General features: G+C 40.9%; 1 protein-coding gene across 12 annotated transcripts in view; it reads right to left on the reverse strand.

Moving 5' to 3' along the window:
• The window catches only part of EYA4 (EYA transcriptional coactivator and phosphatase 4), a 154,277-nt gene extending 152,814 nt beyond the window's left edge, over window positions 1-1,463 (reverse strand). For 6 of the 12 annotated variants that reach the window (XR_014881395.1, XM_085217275.1, XM_085217268.1 and 3 more), the window contains exon 1: window positions 1,185-1,463. The gene's annotated coding sequence lies outside the window, so the exon portion shown is untranslated. The remainder of the gene's footprint in view (window positions 1-1,184) is intronic. The other 6 variants (XM_085217262.1, XM_085217261.1, XM_085217270.1 and 3 more) reach the window with 3 other exon arrangements.
• Window positions 1,464-21,836: the final 20,373 nt, after the last annotated feature.

The raw sequence follows: 21,836 nt of genomic DNA on the forward strand, positions 1-21,836 counted from the left end.
GGCATTGATATCACACCGCCGTACCTCCGGGCGCTGCGCTCAGCCCGGCCCCGGGATAACGGGAGGGCAGCAGCCGCGCACCTCCCTGGCTCTCAACAGCCGTTTCGCGAACGCAGATGAAACTTTAGACGCCAAAGGCTGATTGGCAGCGGCGCTGCCGAGGGACTCGCTCGCTTTTCGGAGGAAATCGCCGCGGGCGCAACCTGGGGTGGGTGCGGGCTGCTCCCCGCCGCGGGTCCTCCGCCCGCGGTGACAGCCGGGCTGGAGAACTGATGGCCGGCAGCCCGCTGGGTTTGAGCGCGGAGAATCCTGTTACCTCGGCGCGGATCAAGTGCACGCACGCACTCGGACGTTTCCCCACGTGGAACGGCTTTCAGACCAAAACACGGGGCCCCGTGACGGAACCCCGCGCCGGGCCGAAGCACACACGGGGACGGGAGAGCCCGAAAACTCCGTTTTGTCTGCCTGGAAGCCGCAAGGAAAACAACCCGGGAGATGGGGGAGGGAGGGATCCCTCGGGGAGAGGAAACGGCAAGGAGCAAAACCAAGAGGCAGCCGCTGCCCGGCTCCCCTCGGACACCAGGGCCACGGGTCGGAAAGCTGCGGCGTGCCCCGCCGGGCTGCGCTCGCCTCGGGACGCGACGCGGCGGACGGTTCTGCCGAAGGCGGCGGACGGTTCTGCCGAGGACTGCGTCCCGCCCGCCAGAGCCCCCTCGGCTCGGGGCCGACAGCACTCCCGAGTGCAGCCGGGTGCCCCCGCGCCCCCGCTTTCCGCCGCGGCGGGGGCGGGCGGGAGGCGCACGCCGGGAACAATGCGGGGCAGCCGGCGCCCGGCCCCATCTTGGCCCGGCCGAAGCAGTCGGTCGAAGAGGGAGAGGGCAGAGCGGGACGGGCTGTCATCTAGGCAGAGGCACATAGCGCGGCAAAAAGCCCCGGGACCGGTTGTTTTTTTTTTTTTTAACTAAATTCGCGTGGTGCCGTGGTGAACACCCGACTCTGCCCCGTGCGGAAGGCTCTGCCGGCCCTTCACATCTTGGTTCACAGCAATATATTTTTTTGTCATCGGACTAACAAGAAAACAACGCTAAATAGCCCTGCACACCCGCACGGCCACACGCACAGGCGGCGGGGAACCGCTTTCCTCCACCTCTGCAAGAGGCGCGGGAGGGAAGAGAGACACTCACCTCGCCGCCGGGATAAGCCGCTACCTTGATTTTATGGCCGCTCCTTATTTATTTATTCTCGTCCCTTCTCCGAGCCGAGTTTCCCTTTTTGCACCGTTCCTCTGGCAAAACCGGGACATCCCCTCTACAAGTTTTCCCCCCCCTCCCCCCTTCTCCCCACACACAAATAAAGCGCTACTCAGAGCAGCCCAGGAGGGGAGACTCGAGGCGGGGGGGCAGACGGAGGAGGAGGAGAAGGAGAAGGAGGCTGGTACGGGGGAAGCCAAACACCCCTTCGCACTTCAGCGAGCGCACTAGTTGCCTCTCACGCAGAAAGTTTCCCTGGCGAGGGACGGGGCTAAGGAAAGGTAACCCCCTCCCTCCCGAAAAGGTCGCTGCTCGGAGCGGGGAAGTGGGGGGCGAGCAGTGCGGGAGGCAGCGCGGCCCCGGGGCTGCTCTGCACGCCTGCGCTGCCCCAGCACTGCCCTACAGCCACCCCAGCGCCCTGCTCGCCTCGCTGCCCCCGGCCAGACCCGCACCTTTACCGCGCCGGACAGCTGCTGGAGCGGCGGTGGGAGCATGGGAGAAAAGGGCCAGAAGGCACAGGAAGGTTCAGCCCTCAGCACTGACCCTCGAGGTCCCACACGGTCCCATTTGTTTGTTCTAGGATGAACCCCCACTGTAAAACGGTTCTGGCTTTAGGGGAAGATCGGTTGTTTATGGGACCGATCAAGCTCAGTACAGAGAAGGATCTGATTTTGTGCCCTTTTACCATTTGCATTTGTTTCCTTCCTCCCAAACTCATCAGTGAGGATGGAGAGAAAGTCCTGTCTCGCTTCAAAACTAAGTGCTTTTGTACTTGGCTCTCTTTGCTACCTCCTGTGGGTAAGGGGAGGAAGAACCCTAATTGCCAAGTCACTTTTCACACTCTTACCATTAACCACATATCACCTCTTCTGGATTTCACTGGGTAGATAGGCTGGCTCTTCTTCAGTCAGTTACATCACCCTCTGTCTGTCATATAATTCAGTTCTTCCAAGGGCTTAAGTCAAAAATTCAGAAGCAGAGTGAAAAGTTAGGCCCTACAGCTGGAGAGAACACCAGCTGTGTTCAGAGAAGTGTCTTGATCTTTGGAAGTACTGAATGTCACAAGCTTTTGAGGTCAGTAAATCATGTGAAAAGGGGGGAAAAAATCACAGATTCCTGAAGATTCTTTCCTTCCTATCTTCCATCTGCTCATTTCGCATCCTGTGATACTATTCAATGCATAACTGAAGCTGTCTGCCTTTGAATTTCATTATTTACATTCAGTGAATTGTACTAACAGGGCCATCTTTCTCCTAAATAATTTCAGACTTAAAATGACTAAATCATCATGAAAACAAGTCTATAAAAACCCTGTATTTGCTGTCTTGGGAGAGTCGCCACTCAGAAAGAGAACAGACGTGGAAAACTCTTTGACCTACACAAATACAGCTAGAAAAACATTTAAACTCAAAAAGCCCCCAAAAGCCAACCTTCAAATTGACATAGTGTAGGACAAGCCAGAAAAATGAAATGAGGTTTGAAATTGAAAGCTTAGAGAGCAACTGGCAACTCAGATTTGCAGAAAATAATTGCAATCGACAGAGCCACTGGCTGTGGCTCCTGCCAGCACCCATCTTGCTAACAGACTCCTTCTGCAGGAGCACGTGCTAACAGCCTGCTGCTTTCAAGAGTACTTTTGTACACAGCACAATCCTGAGATGAGGCTCTTGAACATGGCCATGAAGGTTTTCTGAAGTCTGGATTCCTTCCACCTTACTTCAATGAAGCAAATTCCTGTTCCAGAGAACAGACACCCAGTATCCTGGCTTGTTTTAATAGACATATCACTTTAAAGCAAACTTTTAACCATGTGTTGCATCAACTCTTAAAATGTAAGGTACAGCTGACTTAAAAAGATTATGTATGATTTTCATTCAGTGTAACAGGTTTCAGATTGGGAAGGGATGGGAGAATGGTACTGTTGGTCTGTGGTATGGACCTAGGGCACATCTCCCAGGCAGGAGCCTGGCCTTGCTGTCTTTGAACCACTTTGTAGTTTTGCTATTGATTTCAGAGAGAGCGGGCAGGGTCATGCTCAAAACTAACCGTCCTTTGGCAGGTGCACTGAAGGAAGTCCTACACAGGACTAATAACTGAATACTAATTTTACAATTTTATAGTAAAATACTGCCAGGTAGTAATTAGATGATGATTTTGGCTACGTTGGCGTCGTTGGGCTGAAGTAAGTTTCAGCGCTTAGTGGAAGTGATCTCAGTGGGCTGTAAGTCCAAAATCTAGTGTGATCCACTGGCTCTTATAACTGACTCTGTGTGACCATATAGAGCCCTGCATGGAGAAGGTCATGCTAGAAATAGTCCTAACGGTGCCCAAGGAAGGACTGTAGGATCCACTTTTACACAAGAATAGAAGAATAATACCTTATCCATTTAAAGCAACATGGGAATGTAAGTAGGCAGGGTGTAATTATCTAGATTGGTATTTGGCCAGGCACTCCTACACTTGCGAAAAGTGCCATAGGCTTTAATGACCACAAGTGTTTGGTATCCTTGGTTATAGCTCTTACATAAAGACAGCACTGTGATCATATATACTTTGTGCTGGTTCAATACTGAGTCAGCAGAAGAATGTTGCACAAATACCCATTTGCATGGTATCTTGGAATTCCCTTAGAGGTCTTCCATGCAAATTCTAAAAGGCCTACTGTCCTTACCTGGTGAAATCTAATGAGTCATAAACAGTATGGTTCCAGATGACTATGTCTGTGTATGTTACTGCAAACAGAAGGGGTTTTAGAATCTTTATAAACAATTTGAAGTGAATCCAATGTACTTTTCTGGGTTGCATCTCAGTAATAAAAGGGGAATTTTGTTTGTTTGATCAGTTGTCTTTATTATTTGAGCACAGGATTATACCTTCATATTCTAAGAAAACTGACCGACTGTTACTATTTTGATAAATGATCATTACTATGATTACTGAAGTGCCTACCATATGTCACATCTTGCTGATCTACCTGTTCTGGATTTTGTTTTACAAAAGCAGGGCTTTGAATGAAATGCGGCTGCTTATTTTCGGGATCAAGTATGAGATTCACAAGTGTGTTAATTAGACTAAGTTTGTTGATCTGTATACTTAAGGTTATTATTTGGTGTTTCATGGCTTTATAATCATAAAAAGAAAGAATGAATAAAGGTTATTTTGCCATGGTTATCAGATTTCAAGTTTATAAAGAAAGTGACCCACCCTTTTCAGTAATTCAACATCCAGGGTTCAGCTGTGGGTTCAAAAGCAGGTTACAACTGGCTACTCATTGTGAGCCAAAGTGCCAACTGTGCCTTTAAGTAAGTTATATAACCTATTTTTTGGTTTCAGTTTTCAAGTATGCCATCGTTTAAGTGTTATTTAGATTTCCGTATTTTTTTTTAATCCAAACAAACCTGACCTCAATCATAAGGTTCCATGGCTCCAAATAGCAGAGCTTTTCTAATATTTTATTTTGAGTGCCTACGTTCAATACTTCATCACATAGATATGTGCTGTGGATAGTGCCAAACACAGTGCCAGGGGTGTCCACAGTTATCTCCAGTGCTTACCAGGAGAGGGCTCTGCTCTGCATCCCTTGCACAGACCCACTGAAGTTAGTGGATGTTCTGTCTTTAACGCTTGCTTGAAATTAAGCTGGATAGGTGAGAAATTGCATTTTTTGTTTGGCTGTGTGTGTAGAATAAAGTGTGCGTAATAATTTCAGTTTGCATCCTGCAATTATACTAGGGTCTTTCTTTCCTTTCTGAGAGAAACTCATTCTCTCCCTGCAGCAAGACACCATTCCTTCACATTTCATGGAAGTTTTGTGGGTGAAATGTATGCAGTTTACCCAGAAAAAAAAAGCTGAGCTATCTCTTTTCATGATGGATCACACCTTCCATTTCCCTGTGGTACACCAAAACTACAGCTGCACTAATCAGAGCTAGTATACAAATCTGCTAGCTTGGTTCTTGGCATTGCTTTACTCTCACCAGTTAGTGTTTCCCTAAAAAACACTCTAGTGCAGTTTAGGGTGTTGGAGCAGCCAAGGATCTGGTGTTGTGTCTGAAGAAGCCATTTAATTTAGTTTATAATGAGAGTTTTCACCTTAGAGCAACAATGCTGTGGCAGATAGCTTCAGAAAAGAGGAGCAACTATTTCCCAGACCATTTCCAAGCACAGATGCATTTTGAGAGTCAGTCTCAGATCTGTTCAGGACAGCACTGTCAGGCTGTTGCCATAGAGGCTGGGCTTCTGAGCCTGGGGGAACTTGGCCCCTATAGGGCGTCTGCACACAGGAGGCCATAAGCATGCCATGGATCCATCCTTGATTCTTCTGACAGCCAAGCCTTGTTTCAGATTTCATTTTGTTGCAGATAAAACAAAGAGCTATCCTTGTGTGATTTATGAAAATGTGAACATTTAAATCTGCTTCATTAAACATTAGTTCTGCTGCTCAGTGTAATTCCCTTGTATTTGCTTTTTAATCACTTTCACATTTAATGTAGTTTCCTTCCTCCCTGTTTACTTGTAGGAATTTTCATCCATCTTTTAGGAATTCTTTTTGCTTGTTTATATACATTTACAACAGAGTAATTTTGATATGGCCATTGCTCTATTTCTGTAAATCTATTTAAGGCGTCCTCATATTCTGTGAGATATGAAATCCAACTTCTTGAATCAGAATCACAGAATCATTGAGGTTGGAAAAGAACTCCAAGATTATCTATCCAATCGTTCTCCTACAACCACTATTTCCCCACTAAACCATATCCCTTAGATATGGGATATCTAAATGTTTATTGAATACCTCCAGGGATGGCGAATCAACCACCTCCATGGGCAGCTGATTCCAGCACCTGACCACTCATTTGGAGAAGACATTTTTCCTGGTACCCAAGCTGAACTTCCCCTGGGACAATTTGAGGACGTTCCCTCTAGTCTTACCACTAGTTATGTGGAAGAAGAGGCTAATCTTCTTTCAGGTCTTTGTAGAGAGCAATAAGGTCTCCTCTGAGCTTCCTCTTCTCCAGACTAAACAATCCCAGTTCCCTCAGCCTCTCCTCATAAGATTTGTTCTCCAGACCCCTCACCAGCTTTGTTGTCCTTCTTGGGACACACTCCAAGGCCTCGATGTCTTTCTTGTAGTGAGAGACCAAAAACCAAACACAGTACTCAAGGTGTGGCTTCACCAGAGCTGAGAAAAGGGGGATGACCACCTCCCTGCTCCAGCTGGCCATACTATTCTGGTACAAGCCAGGATGCGATTGGCCTTCTTGTCTACCTGGGCATGCTGCTTGCTCACATTCAGGTGAACATCAATCAGCACTTCCAGGTCCATTTTTTGTTCTATTTTACCACAGTGCCCAGGTTGAGTTCAAACATGGCTTTTGCCCCTCTGATTTTCTCCCTGCAGATCCTAACAACATCTTTGTACTCTCCTTGAGTTGCCAGTCCCTTCTTCCACAGAAAGTAGACTCTCTTTTTCAGCTAGAGTCTCATAAAAAGTTTATCCAAGCCAGTCTTCTTCCCTGCTGGTACATTTTATGGGACAGGGGAACTGCCTGCTCCAGCACTTCTAAAACTTCCTTCTTGAGGAGCAAACAGCCTTTCTGGACCCCTTTTCCCTTCAGGACTGAATCCCAAGAGACCCTCTCTTCAGTGTCCTGAATAGTTCAAAGTTCACCCTCCGGAAGTTAAAGACAGCAGTTTTGCTGGTTGCCTTCCTGACTTCAGCAAGAATAGAGAACTCTACTATTTCATGGTTGCTCTGCCCAAGACAACTCCTGACCTCCACATTTCCCACCAGTCCTTCTTTGTTTGTTAACAGCAGGTCTAGTGAAGCACCTCCCCTGGTAGACTCTCTTATAAGCTGAATCAGGAAGTTGTCTTCCACATACTCTAGAAACCTTCTAAACTGCTAATTTTGTACTGTATTATATTTCCAGTATATATCAGGGAAGTTGAAATAACCCATGAGAACAAGGGCTGCCAATCACACAGCTTCTGACAGCTGCACACAGAATGCCTCATCCATCTTTTCATCTTGGTAAGGGGTCTATTACAGACCCCCCACCAGGATGTCCATCTTGTTGGCCCTCCCCCTGATCCTTACCCATAGAGACATAATCTTATCATTGCCATCCCCAAGCTCAACAACAGTGAAACACTCTCTTACATAGAAAGCCACATCACTGCCCCTCCCTCCTTGCCTATCCCTTCTTATGGCTTAGCCATACACTGCAGCAATATCACCATCCACTGCAGCAACTGAAAATAGTTTTTGCTTACGTGTACAGGTAGTATAAACCAAAGACATGATAGAATCTCAGAATAGTCACTACTTACAAATTATCTGTATAAGTCAGCACTGGTATTTATTAGTCAGTTATCAAGCATGCTGGGGTTTACAGTGAAACCAATGGCAAAACATTCATCAGTTTCATTGTCAGCAGGATTGAGCTCGTTTTGCAATAAACTCAAACGCAAATTCATGCCAAGAATTTTTTACTATGCTGTAACATCATATTGTTGCTGTATTGCATTATAATGTAATAACATATCATTCAGTAAAGCGTAATTGGCCATGAGCTTTTTCACATCTTATGTAGAAGTAAAAACATCATCGCCAAATGACGCTACAAATGACATTATACATTACTGTTACACTAAAAATAACTTTGTTTCTTCCAGAAACATGATTGAATTCAATTCTCCTAGTAGTATAAGATTAAATGAAGCTAAAGCAATTTCACTCATTTATTTGCAGGTGGTGTGCAACAGAGGAAGGAAACATAGAAAAAGTATAAAATTAAAAGCAGAGATTCAAAAAATGATGTCAAAATGTGTTTTCAGAAAAACCTGTTTTATTTCAAAGCACAAGTTTCTTTCCACCATTAAAGTGTTCTATTCAAAGTCTTCAGACTTTTCTGAACTTATATGTTAGAGTTCCAAAAATATATATTGATTTAAGCTGCTAGTTTATTTTCAGCACTCAAAGTACGGTAATAGGCAGAAAACAGCGCACAGCACTTAGAGACCATTACAATCCTTTTTCAGAACGTACTACGAAGTTATCTAGTGTTAGGATGTTCCTGGCCAACTTTTCAGATGTTAGTTTCTCTGAGGATTTCATCCTGAATCTCGTTGATATCAATTAGAAATAAGCTGTCTAGATTACCTTAAAAACATTTAAACAGTAGTTGTAGAGGTCTGGGTTTTATATGTCTGTGAACTAATCTTGAAGGCAAACTCAGTGTTAAATCACCTCTTATGCAGTGAAATATTAAGATACCCAGCAAAAGCTTAGTTTGTTTCTTTCTGGCTGTGAAGTGATAAACATGTTGTGTAGTTACCATGTTTACATTTGGTTATTGATAAACATTTACTTAGGAAGCACATGTTTTAGTCTTTTTTCACTCTGCAAACACACAGGCAGACACAGTCCTTGCCCCAGAGATCTTACAAGTTAGCCCCATGTAAACAAGTTACTGATACAATTCCCTATAGCACAGTCATTTACCTACTGAAGTCAAAGCTTCCACCCAGAAGGAAGCACTTTTGCTTTAGCATTAACCAGAACATATCTCGATGCATCTCTGGAGCTTCAGAGTGGACATTATCACCATGCACAGAACTACATGCATGATGGAACTGGGACATACTGTAGAAAAGCAACTAATAGCTTGAGGCACTCTCTCAAACCACAAGCTGAGAATTATAAGCAAGGTAAGAAGGTACTAGTGTGAAACTATTTAAAGTTGTGTGGCCTTGTTTCAACTAACTGAACACTGTTCATAAATCACAGGCTATGAGATCTTCTGAGCAGCAGTCAGCCAGTTTTCCCAAGTAGAGCTTGTTCTCAGTTCCATTTTCTGTGGAGAAGAGCCCAAGTCAGACATATCCCTGTGTGTGAAAGCATTGAATATTGACACAAAAGTAAATGTGCATCTTTTTCTTCATCTATTTATTAGGTTACAGCTGGGCAACAGCAGTTTCAGGACAGGAAAAGGACAGTTTGAACAATGGTCTCCAAAGCAGGTCTGAGCATGGGTTATCATAAGAGTCAGAGGGGAGTCAAGGAAAATAAGCTTGACCTCTCTTCTCATTCATTTCCCATTATGTATTCTTTTCCTACTAAAAAGTATATTTTTTTTCATAAAACCAAATGGCATAAATTACATCACAGCTCCTACACTGTTTCTGAGACTCACAAGTGATTATTACAGCTCTGATTTCAGAACATCTTTGCTATGATATTAAAGAAGAGAGGAAATAGGAAAGTGGCCTGTAGGATGTGGAAAGGGAAAGAGCAATTCCCACCCTTTGTCTTATAGTATAACCTCTTGTTGAAAAATACGTAATACTCTCTTCCTCTTCACCTTTTGTATTAGTTGACTACACTTGGTATTGGCTGTGAATGTATCTTATTAGCATTGGAAGGGTGTGTACTACTGTGAAAATGAAACTGATGGTTGAATTTCATGTCAGGAAAAAAAAAAAAAAACAAAAAAAAAGACCATATCCTAAAAGGTGACAGCCTGTGTTTCATTTTCCCTGCCCCATATCCTGTTCTGGGAAAACTTTTCTTCACTTCTGACATAATAAAAGCATATACATATACTGAACTTTTTTTATATTATTTTTACTATTCACACTTTCGAAGCACAGAGAGGGACCAATTTACATGGCCTAAAATCCGGGGAGAGTTTTGTTCTGGAAACAATTATTTTTGTTGAGAACTATTGATGAGGTGATTACCTAAGAATTCAGTGGTAGGAAATGGAAGAGGAGGCAATTTCTGAGTTTTGAAAGATCATCAATAACAAGTGAAAACAAGTCAGGTTACTCTGTGGATTGTTTATACAAGGGTGGTTGTTGATAAATGAGCTTTAGATTGGGTATTAGAGATGCACAGTACCTATGTAATTGTGCAATGCATAATAACAGTTTTACTGCTCTCAGCTTGTGAATAATGCATAAGGTACAGACAATTTACTCAGTGTTTGCAAAAAAAAAAAAAAAAAAAGTTCAACATTTTTCATTTTCTAATGTTTAACAATTTTCCTTAGTTTTCAATTTTGCAAATTGGCAAAAAAAAAAAATAACCTCACCATACTATGGATCTAGTTTTATATTACTTACTGGGGAAAAAAAGAATTAATAAATGAATGGTTCCATATCTTAGGCAACACATACCATGGTTAAGATGCCCAAGTATAGGGTGCCATGGCTTCATATTACCATAAAGCAGAAAAAGGAGATGCATTGTTACTTGTGTTAAAATGTGACTAATTAAAGTTAGGGGTGACTTGCCCACTAAAGTGGGCAGTGCTGAAGCCCTTTCTTTGCTCTGCCAGGTTCTGTGTACCTTGCAGGTGGTGTGACAGAAGAGTTTTCCCCACACTCATTCCACATACTCTCATTTCTGAAGATGAATGGTAACAACATAGATATCATACAGCAAGTTACAAAGAAAGAATGTTCTTGTGCCAGATTGTCTGCATGTAGTAGAGAGTTTAAAGAATGATGAAACCAAGGGATCAGCAGAGTGAAAGTGGTTACTATTCTCACTATTGAGAAACTCTTCACTATCACAGTTGAAAATGAAAAGTGACGACAAACAGGATTTCTAGCAGGGCCAGGTACTCGTGAAGTAACACTGTCATAAAATCAAAAAGGTTTCAGTCTGTCATAAGGTTTGTTTCAAGGATTATTCTCAAGCACAAAAATCTGGAAAAGCAAAGAAATATTGACATAGCATACAAGAAAGTGACAGTAAGAAAAGACGAGTGCCACTGGTTCCCTGTGGAGGAAGCTGACTTCATCAAAAGAACTGCAAAAGGACTTTTCAAAACGCATGTAGATGGGTTTCCTTTTTTCCTAATGTCATCAGTATTCTAATGAAAGTTTAAGTAAGAAAAAAAATAACGCCTCTAATTTTAACTTTGGAAAGTGCTCAGCAATGCAAATCCTTACGATTTTAGTTGTGGAAGAGCAGGCCTCTCGAGAAGAAGCTTAAATATGATCTGCAGTTGGAAAGATTTCTTGATCTGAATTCTGAGGTTCCACAATAGCTGCAGCCTGGATTATCAGCTCTAAGAAATGTCAATGGAAGGACGAATTGCACTCTTGTAGCAGCTGAGTTTGGTGACATTCATAATGTTGAGATAACAAGGTGTTGACATTGCTCCATATTTTTCCCACTTGTGATCATGCTCTGTTTAAAGTGAGCCCATACATATATTTGTATGACAAATACCACATCTGTAGTTTGTACACAAATGTCTGAAATATTTGGTGTCCATATTATAATTCTCTAATTCAAAAAATACATATTTACAACTAAATAAAGATTTTTGAGGCAGATTAGTAGGTAATTTATTAATAATTTCAATTTAATAGAATATTATTTAATATTAATACACCATTCTCCATGCCTCAATCTAGCCTCAAGAACCGCCAATTCATCTTCTGCTGATTTTATCTAAGTTTTATAGTTTTAATTCTGCAATATTCAATTCATGTTATAAAATAACTCCATTCATACAGTCATAATAGAAAAGGTGCATTTTGTTAATACTTAAAAATTTTCTGATATTTCCTTGGCATTTACTCATACGTCAGTCAGTTAAAGTTTACTTCTTACCTAGAATCATAGCATTGCTCAGATTAAAGATCAAGTCCAACCACAACCTAACCATACTACTCTAACTAACAACCCTCCACTAGATCACGTCCCTGAGCACCACATCCAAAAGTTTTTTAAACACATCCAGGGATGGTAACTCAACCACCTCCCTGGGGAGCCTATGCTAGTGCTTAACAACCCTTTCTGTAAAGAAGTGTTTCCTAATACCTAACCTAAATTTACCCTGGCACAGCTTAAGGCCATTTCCTGTTGTTCTGTCACCTGTCACCAGTGAGAAGAGATCAACCCCGCTCTCGCTGTAAGCACCTTTCAGATATTGGAAGTGAACAGTAAGGTCTCCCATCAGCCTCCTTTTCCCCAGACTGAACAGCCCCCGTTCCTTCAGTCTCTCCTCGTAGGGCGAATTCTCCAAGCCCTTCACCAGCCTTGTTGCCCTTCTTTGGCCCTGCTCCAGCACCTCAATGCCCTTTCTGTACTGATGTGCCCCAAAATGAACACAGTACTCAAGATGAGGCCTCACCAATGCCGAGTACAGGGGCAGGATGACTTCCCTAGTCCTGCTCACCACACCATTCCTGATACAGGCCAGGATGCCATTGGCCTTCTGGTCACCTGGGCACACTGCTGGCTCATATTCAGCCAACTGTCCATCAGTACACCAACGTCCCTTTCCATCAGGCAGCTTTCCAGCCACTCCTTCCCAAGCCTGTAGGGTTCTCTGGGTTGTTGTGACCAAAATGCAGGACTTGACACTTGGTCCTACTGAAACTCATACAGTTAACCTTGGCCCATCGATCTAGTCTATCCAGGTCCCTCTGTAGTGCCCTTCTCCTCTCACACAGATGAACACTCCCTCCCAGCTTGGCAGCATTAGAAGACTAATTTAAATTTAAAAAAAAAGAAAAAAAATACAGGAACAGCACTACTGTTTCCATGATTTGTGGTGATTAGCATCTAGCAATATTATACTGAAAATTAGAAGTTGATTTCTACCTTTGGGTCTCATCTTACTTGCTGCTGTAGCAGAGCTTGGGGAACATTGCTGTCACTCTGCAATAGTTTTTCTGACTAATTAAAGAGCAGCACTGACAAGCTCTGAAAAGAATCCCTTTGTCCCCCGTCAGAATGATGTAACACATTGCATGAGTCTTGGGGAAAGATATTTAAAGAAGGAAAAAGCAGAGGTTTCATTTAAGTCTCCACAGGCATAATGAGATGTTCCAGTTGAGGAAGACAAATTGATGCTAAACATGATACACAAGTGCTGTCTTTCTCTGCTAAAGCTTCATATTTACCACAAAAACTTATACAACTCAAGTTAACACTACTTTGGAAAAGCAATAAAGACTTACAGACTTGGCTGGATTTGGGGAATAAAATGCATATCAGCCAAGGGTGGGACTCTGTTATATTGAGTGTTCTTTGTTCATCTAGTGGATAGGAAAACCTTCCCGTAGAGCTTCATATTTAAGTGTATAGGAAAACAAACAGAGGCTAATTGAAGTACTTCCCTAGGTGAAATACCTCATCCATTCCAGTAGCTGGAACAAAACCATGGGCTCCTGTCAGACAACATTTTTTGCAATGTATTGCATCCCTTGGGTACAATAAGTAGGATTTTTTATTCTCAAATCAAGAGAATCAACTTATTTAATAAGTCACAAGAATAAAAAAAAAAAAAATGCAGTCTGAATAGATAAACCAGCCAGCACTTTATGGCTTGAGCCACATGTTGTAGAATGCTTAATTTCTAGGAGAGGTAGATAGCTCCTGTGACAGATCTCCATTTCTGCTGAAAGCATATAACTGAAGTAATCACCTCTTAGATAAAGAAAGGCCAGACTCTTTGACCAACCCACCATTACACTGGAGATGAGTAAGGAAAACTTTGCTGCTATTTGCAAACTTATATGCCTCTTTGTTTTCCTAGTTCAAGTGACAGATGATAAAAGGCCTCTTCATTATTCTTCTCACACACCTCCTTTGAGTCAGAGAAGACCCTAGTGGCACGGCTCTCAAAATTAGAAGTCATCCATAGGAGACGCCTCATGAAACTTCGGGCATGTGCCTCCATTCATCTTGTATACTGTTTGAAGGATGGAGGAAAGAACATAAAAGTATTGAAGAATGAGAGCAGAGGATGGAAGGAGAAAGTGGAAATAAAAACATGACTGTTCTTCATTAATTTTTAAGCTAGGTTTTGTTTGCTAGTTTTTCAAAGCACCATAAGCTTGCCCATGGAGCTTAAATGGTCAAGGTAGCTTGTATGATCAATAGCACGCAAGAGACTTAAGGAGCTAGTGACAGTTGTACTATGGTTCTTCAGCCCAAATGAGGAAGTACCTATTTAACTTGAGAAACTGGAAGACTGTCTTCAGTATTAATTAAACTCATGGTTCTGGAACTGCAACAAAATAACCCTCCCACAACAATAAAAAGCTTGTCTAAATAACTCCTCCTACTGAAATTCTTGCCTGGGGTCTCAAGTTACATTGCTCTTGCATCCTCCTCATTGCCAGCACCAAGCTGCTTTGTTTTTTTGTGAAACTGATGCTGATTCTGACTAAAAATGAGTGTTATAACCCAAATTATCATATCTCTTAAAATCTTAACAGCACTGAGGAAGACTATTTTTGGTTTATTTACACAAAACATTTAAATTAATAAAATTTAGAAGTCCTATCACAATCTACAACTTGGTCTTCAAGTGCTAAGTTGTGCCAGTCCTGATTTTTTGTTGTGATTTAACTCGGAAGGCATCTCGGCATCACATAGATGTTCTCTCATTCCTCCCCAAGTGGGGTGGGGGAGAGAACTGGGGAAAAAACCTCATGGGTCATTATAAAAACTATTTACTAGAACAGAAAAGGAAAACAAAAACAAAAATACAATAGTAACTAAATATATATGTATATATACACACAAAAAATTACCACCTGTTGACAATGCAGCTGCTTACCAGCTGACACCACACAAGAAGTGCAATACCTCACCAACAACCAACTGCTGCTCGGCCAGTCCCCAAGCAGTAGCCAACCTCTAGCCAACTCCCCACAGCTTTATAGCCTTCTGCATCACATCCCATGGTGTGAAACAACCTCTTTAATTCAGGTCAGCTGTCCTGGCTCTGCCATGCCCTGTGGCATCATGGTGGTGAGTCTTCCTTGTTCAGCAGCCCAACCCAACCCTGGTCGCACTCCCTACACTCAGTAACAACCAAAACATCTGTATGCTATAAACACTGTCTCAGCTGAAACCAGGACATTTCCAAAGCTTCCATGTCTTATTTTATCACTTATTTCATTCTCCTTCTTTCTACATCTTTTCTTTTTTCTGCAAGGAGAATAGAAGTCCCCCGAATCTGGAGAAGCACTTTTGTCTCTATCTTATGAATTTCAAATACTGAAGACTCAGAACCCTCAATTTAAGCATCTCCTAGTCTGAAGATTATTTTGATCTCTTATCAGAAATGAGTAGGGCAAGACATAAACTACAAGCAGGGAATGTACACCCACACAGAAATCTTAATACTTTGTTGTAAAAATGGGCTAAAGAAGCTAATCTTATCCATTTTGAAAACCTCTGGAATCAAGATGGTGTAGTAGCCAACTCAGTAGACTGCAAAATTACACATGCAATAGCAAGGATATTGAGAATTCTTATCTGTTTTTTTGTCCTGGCAGCAGGAATAAGTCACTGGAAACATACTCACTAGGTTTGAATCAGTTTTCTTCCAGGAGAAATTGAGGCACCTATGCATGCCTAGGCATAGATATTGATCTGCTCTAAGGTTTCAGTACAGCCAGAAATAAGTAGAACAAATAAGTTCAAAAGCATCCCTAATTCCTCCAATTTAGACATAGATTAAAAGAGACCAACACATTTGGTCCAGTGAGTCTGAAAAGAGGTGTGAATGAGCAGATTAGCTCTGGTTCTTTATATCAACACTGCAATGACTGCCAATCCATTTAAAGAAATACTCCTGATGGTGTAGTGTTATTTCGTAACAGCTTGACAAAGGAATGATCTTGATCAATAGATTAAAAAAGTATTCAGAAAAATCAAGAGAACTGAATCTTAGTCTTGTTAGATCCAGTCCACTTTTCTCCAGCTTTAAGCACAATATTGGATGCATGTTAGGGCAAGCAGACAGACACTCAAAAATACAAATTATGGAAGAAATGTTGATATACATGTAATTCAACCATCTTCTTTCTATTGCATATGCTCCAGTAAGGGATTCATCAAATTCATTATGTATTTCTCCAAATACTGCTAAAGATACATCTTCAAATTTTCATATTGAAGTTTGGCTTTCTACCATTAAATTTCCCTTAAACAGTCTCATTAAAAATCCTTTTAAAGCCTTTTAAGTGAAGCAACTCATAATTTTTTAATGTGGAAAAAAACTGTTGAAAGCACACAACAGATATAATAGTTGGTTTAATCTAATTTTTCATGTGGTGAATTAATCATTCCCAGAGTTACGGATGTTGAAGTTCCATGATGCTTTTCAGCCTCTACAGAAGTTTTGAATTTGTTTTTGTGTAATATAGCAAAGAGGATTTACTACTAAGGGTTTTTGTTTTCTTTGTATTTCTATCTTGACACTTTTTATTTTGTCTTTTTATTTTGTCCTCCCACTAAATAAAACAAAACCAATAAAACAACAACATTTAATTCCCATCCACACACTGAAAAGTGTAAATTAAAAGAATCTTTATAAATCCTTATGCTTCTCCTTCATATTTCTTTATTTTAATGTCAGATAATTAAAAAATGCAGGGTAAAATCACCAGAAATTGTTGAAAATTGTTGAAGAAAATGCATTTTGCTCACTCACATCTCACTTTTATATAAAAGGTTTAGGCCAACTTTGAACAGCTGAGAACCTCTAAGTATTGCTTTCTCACTATGGATAGCAAAGCTGTAAATACACAGAAGCTTGCAGTCAGCAAAGAACAGTGGAAGCCTACGTAGCACATTCATAGCAAAAGAATCAACAAAAAATGCATGTGACAAAGGCATGTCTGTGCTAATAACTTTTCATAGGTTCTCTACTTCCGCACTTAGTCATTAGGTAGTATTTTGCATAAGTAAGGTCTTCCAATAGTCCAATTCTTCTGAAACAAGATCACTTTCACCCCATGTTGCTGCAGGAAATGCATTAGGGCCCTGTTATTCCTTCTGCTCCCAGCAGCACACATACTTTACCAGGGACCTGAAAGAACACTAGAAACAATTCGCCAAGGCACTCTGATGCCGGGTGGAAGGTTCAGGCATTTCAAAATATCTGGTGTATCTTCTGGGATTAGGAACAGAACTACAATCCTGATAACCACACCCAGTCTTTCAACAGCCATTTTGAGAGGTGGATACTCAGGGTCTACAAAGTGGCATTGAGCAGAGGGAAGCAGACAAGACGCTGATCAGTAAGGCAGCCTGATCTTCTACCAAAGCAGGCCAGATAGCCTTCCCTATTTTAGTTCATTTTCTGTAATAAATCTAATAGATTTTAGAGTTTCCTTAGAGCACTGAACTTCATCTTACAGAAGCAGAACAGACTCCACCACAGGATAGTATTTCTTCCTATCTTTAATTATTTCTAAATTCTTTTCCTCTTGAAGCATGTTAACATCATAAGATGGCACCAAGGAAGGGCATCATAAGGTGGACCAAGGAAGGGCAACTGATGATGTCCACCTGTACTGATGCAAGGCGTTTGATCCTCATCTTCATCCACACTATATCCTCATCGCTAAATTGGAGAGATACAGGTTTGAAGGGTGGACTGTTCAGTGGATAAAGAATTGGTTTGATGGTTGTAACCAGGGGATTGCTGCCAGTGGTTCTAAATCCAGCTGGAGACCAGACACAAAAGGTCTTTTCCAGGAGTCTGCCTTGAGACTGGTGCCTTTCAACATCATAATCTTATCTGAATGATGCGTTGCTAACATGGAAAGCAAGGAGGAAGAGCTGTTCCATTTCACCTGAAAAGGAAGTGCTTTTAAGAAAGCCCACAATGATGACTGGGTTTTTAAGAATAACAAGTAGTAGAAGTGGGCAAAAGGTTAACCTAAGGTCTCCACCGAGACAACTGTTTGCTATTCATGTTCAAGGAAAAATAATTTAACACAGGGCTGGAAAAAGTACAAGAGTATAAAATGCTTTGACTATAAAATTGTAGGTTTTTCATTCATTTGTACTATTAAAGTACTGTAACATGCAAATATGTAAGCATTCATTAACACCCAAACTAAATTGTAGCATATACTTCTTATGTTGCACAGAAATCCCCTATTGCTCTATATAAAACTAGGTTTAATTACAATGCTGTATAAATAAACCTGCTACTAGAATATGTCACTGAGTTTATACAGTACAACCAATAGGCAAGTGACAGAAGAATGGTTAACGTTTTTCACCTCCTGCTTTTGCCAGATTTTGCCTATATTTTGTCTGCTCATAGAGCCCTATGGTAACTACCCATATTCCCATATGAGTAGTTACAAACTCTCAAGGTGTGCATGTTACCTTTGGCTAACCCTTTGGCTGTGAACTGTTGGCGAGGGCAGGCTTGGCTTTCAGTGCCATGAGCTACCATGCATGTTGCTGGCTTATTATAAGCTCTGTCTTCTCCAGATCTGCTTATCCAGTGCTGTAACATCTTTGCTCCTGTAGCATAGGTGTGTCAAGTAAGTGTGCAGTGTACGAGTCTGTGAAATACAATATAGAGTAAATAGCTTCATAGAATGATAGAATGGCCGGGGTTGAAAAGGACCACAATGATCATCTACTTTCAGCCCCCTGCCACAGGCAGGGTCACCAACCATCAGACCAGGCTGCCCAGAGCCACATCCAGCCTTGCCTTCAATGCCTTCAGGGATGGGGCATCTACAACCTCCTTGGGCAATCTGTTCCAACGTGTCACCATTCTCTGTGTGAAAAGCTTAAAAGATATTTTAGAATAAAATTGCCACAAGCTGTTTATCATCTAATAGAGAAATGCATATGGTGAGCATTCCACCATATTTCACCGTGTTACATCTTGAGAACAAACACACTAATAAGAAACCCTGTTAAAATATTTTCCCACCATACAACCCTCCAGCCGGAGACTACTTCTGACAATGGTTTCACTTTTTTGTAATTATATTCTTAGCAGCCCCATTCTGGGCTGGTCCCACAGATATCTAATTTTTAGTAGGATAACATACATTATTATAACATATTAGAATTTTTAACCAGAAAATTTCCCTCTGACTTTACAGACTTAAGGGAGCTATGTCACCATATGTGGTTGCTTGCATTTTTCTGACTACTGTATTCTAGAACTAAATAAACTTTGTCACACCAGCCTCATCCGTGACAGATTTTGCTGTCTGGGGATGTTTATGGACAAGAAATAAGAAGTCTGTTTTAACTAGTCAGAAAATGAGTCTAATGAATGGCTTAAAGCCTCATCTGTTTACAGGTATTTTGTAATTTGCTAAACTGACTTGCAATCATTCTTACTGTAGCAGCAGCGTTCTCTGCTATAATTTAGCTAATAGCCTACCAACATTTCCATTAGAAACTCTTTTTAAGAAGGCTGTGATTTAGCAGCAAAAATGTGACATAGTGATACCAACCTTTTATACTAGCTCCCAGATGTGGTTTGAATATATTTTTTAGCTTTTTAATATAAATGTGCATATGAATGTTAGCAAGGAAAGTTTACAGCATTATTTAAGCCAGAAAGGTGCTGCAGAAGTTTCGGCTTCCCCTTGCTCAGCTCAGTGTACTCCAGGCTTCACACTCAAGAACCCTGTTATTTCATTTGCCAGGCTCTTTTAAACAGCAAGTTGCCATAAGTCAGAACCCAGGGATCTACTATCAGCTTGAAACTGGGCCCAAGTATGCTCAGACGGTACTTGAACAACATGACACGCCAATTTGGACAGTGCTGCCAAATTTGCAGCCGTTGGGGACTTCCTGATGTTTATTAGTCATATTCCAGTATCATGCGGTGTGCAATATGAGCTGCTTCTTGCTGACTGCAGACTCCAAAGTGGCGTCACGAGCTCTCTGGGGAAAACAGACATCATTCGTTTTATTAAGGACCTGGCTGGGACCCTTCACTAGTTTTGCCTACCTTTTATTTTAAAAGAAATATCTGTAGGTTCTTTATTTTCTTTGTTCCTGAAAAATTAAATACTTTAATCAGTTCTGAACACTTTTCTTTTACTACCAAAAGCTTAACCTGTTAGGAACCTTCAACATTCATAGGAGCATAAATGTTTAGCAAAATAATGTTGAACTGCAGCTGCAATAGTCAAATCTGACTGGAAGACAGTACAGCATTCATTATAGCAAGCATGTAACGAAGCAGAGGAAGATGGTGCTACTGGGAGTAGAAGATAAAACCCTTCTGACACACCTTCCCCTGGTTAATCTGCATCTACTGAATTTTTCAGTACAACTAAACCATTTTTATAAGTACTTTTATTTTATTTTATTTTATTTATTTTATTTTATTTTATTTTCCATAAAGCTTCTGGGAAAGCAGCTGTCCTAAGGATATGATGTTCTAACTGATGTTCTCCCGAGACATTCCCATCCAGCCTGAGCTGCCATGAGTCAAACCCATACTGAGTAGCCTGCTGGCAATGGTTGGCACTGGTCAATAGTATTCTGCTCTGCTTGGTGTAGATGTAGCTATTGATCCCTAGCTCAGTACATTAGGCAACCTTCTTGCCAGAAATTAGCAAAACTGCTATGAAGCACACAGGACAAGGTCTTGAGAGGGTAGTTTTTCTGTCTTCCACAGGCACTTAACGCCTGTCCGAATAGTTCATTGTGAATATGCTCTTAGGGGAGATTTCACTGAGATAATCAGCTCCACACTAGGCATTGATATATTGTTGAAAATAGTTTGACCTGGTTTATAATTATAAACTTTCTTTAGCATTGACTAAATTGGTTAGATGGACCATTAATGGCAACAACTGATTGTCTTAAGTGGCAGATTATAAATAATGGCACTAAATATCACAATGACTGTATGAGGTACAATCATCACTGTCTGCATATCTTGTACCGCTTAATAGAATTTATAAATTAAAAGGAAATAAAGCTGGATTAATTATTACATATAAGTAGATTTTAAAATATATCAATATTATTAATAAATAATACATTTGAATGTTTCTAAATAACTTTTAATTGCTCAGCTGTCTACCTGAATAGTCTTCATTTCTCAAAAGATAATCTAATATTCTTACTGGTGCTGAGACTTTTCAATAGCTAAACATTTGTATAATGAAATATAAATAAGAAATGGAATCAAGTGTGAAATAAAGTTTATAATTTTTGCAGTACTATTTCAGCAAAAACTAAAACGCTATAAATTCACCCATGAAGAAATTTCTTATCAAACTTATCAAACAAAATTTCACTCTACATCAACATGAACTGCAGATTTGAGAAATCAGATGTTAAATCGAATAATATTTACCTCATTTTAATACTATAGAAAACTAAAAATAATTCTAGAAGAGGTGTACATTTATGTAAGTACACATGGGGCCAGCAGACTGCTGTTAAAAGGCTCCATCAATCTTCCTTCAAAGTCAGTAGAAAGTTGTCTATTCATTTGAATATGAGCTAAATATGCCCTGGAGTTGACGAAATATTTAATTATACTGGCCCATCTTTTAGGAGGAGTTACTTTGTAGAGTAAATGAATCCAGTGGGAAAGCTTGTAGTTCACTGAGCTCTAAATACCTACATGCAATATTCTGGTATGCACTTTTTTATGACTTTCACATTTTTCCCTCTAGAAGGATTGTCTGAGTTGACTAAAGGAGTTAAAAAAACATCTATGGTAGTGTTGGATTTCACGGGTGAATGCAAAGATCATTCATTACTATATATATTTTTTTTCATTCCCAGGTTAGAAAAAAGCATAA

Source organism: Meleagris gallopavo, chromosome 2 (genome assembly GCF_905368555.1).
Source record: "Meleagris gallopavo chromosome 2, MGAL_WU_HG_1.1, whole genome shotgun sequence".
Taxonomy (NCBI): Eukaryota; Metazoa; Chordata; class Aves; order Galliformes; family Phasianidae; genus Meleagris; species Meleagris gallopavo.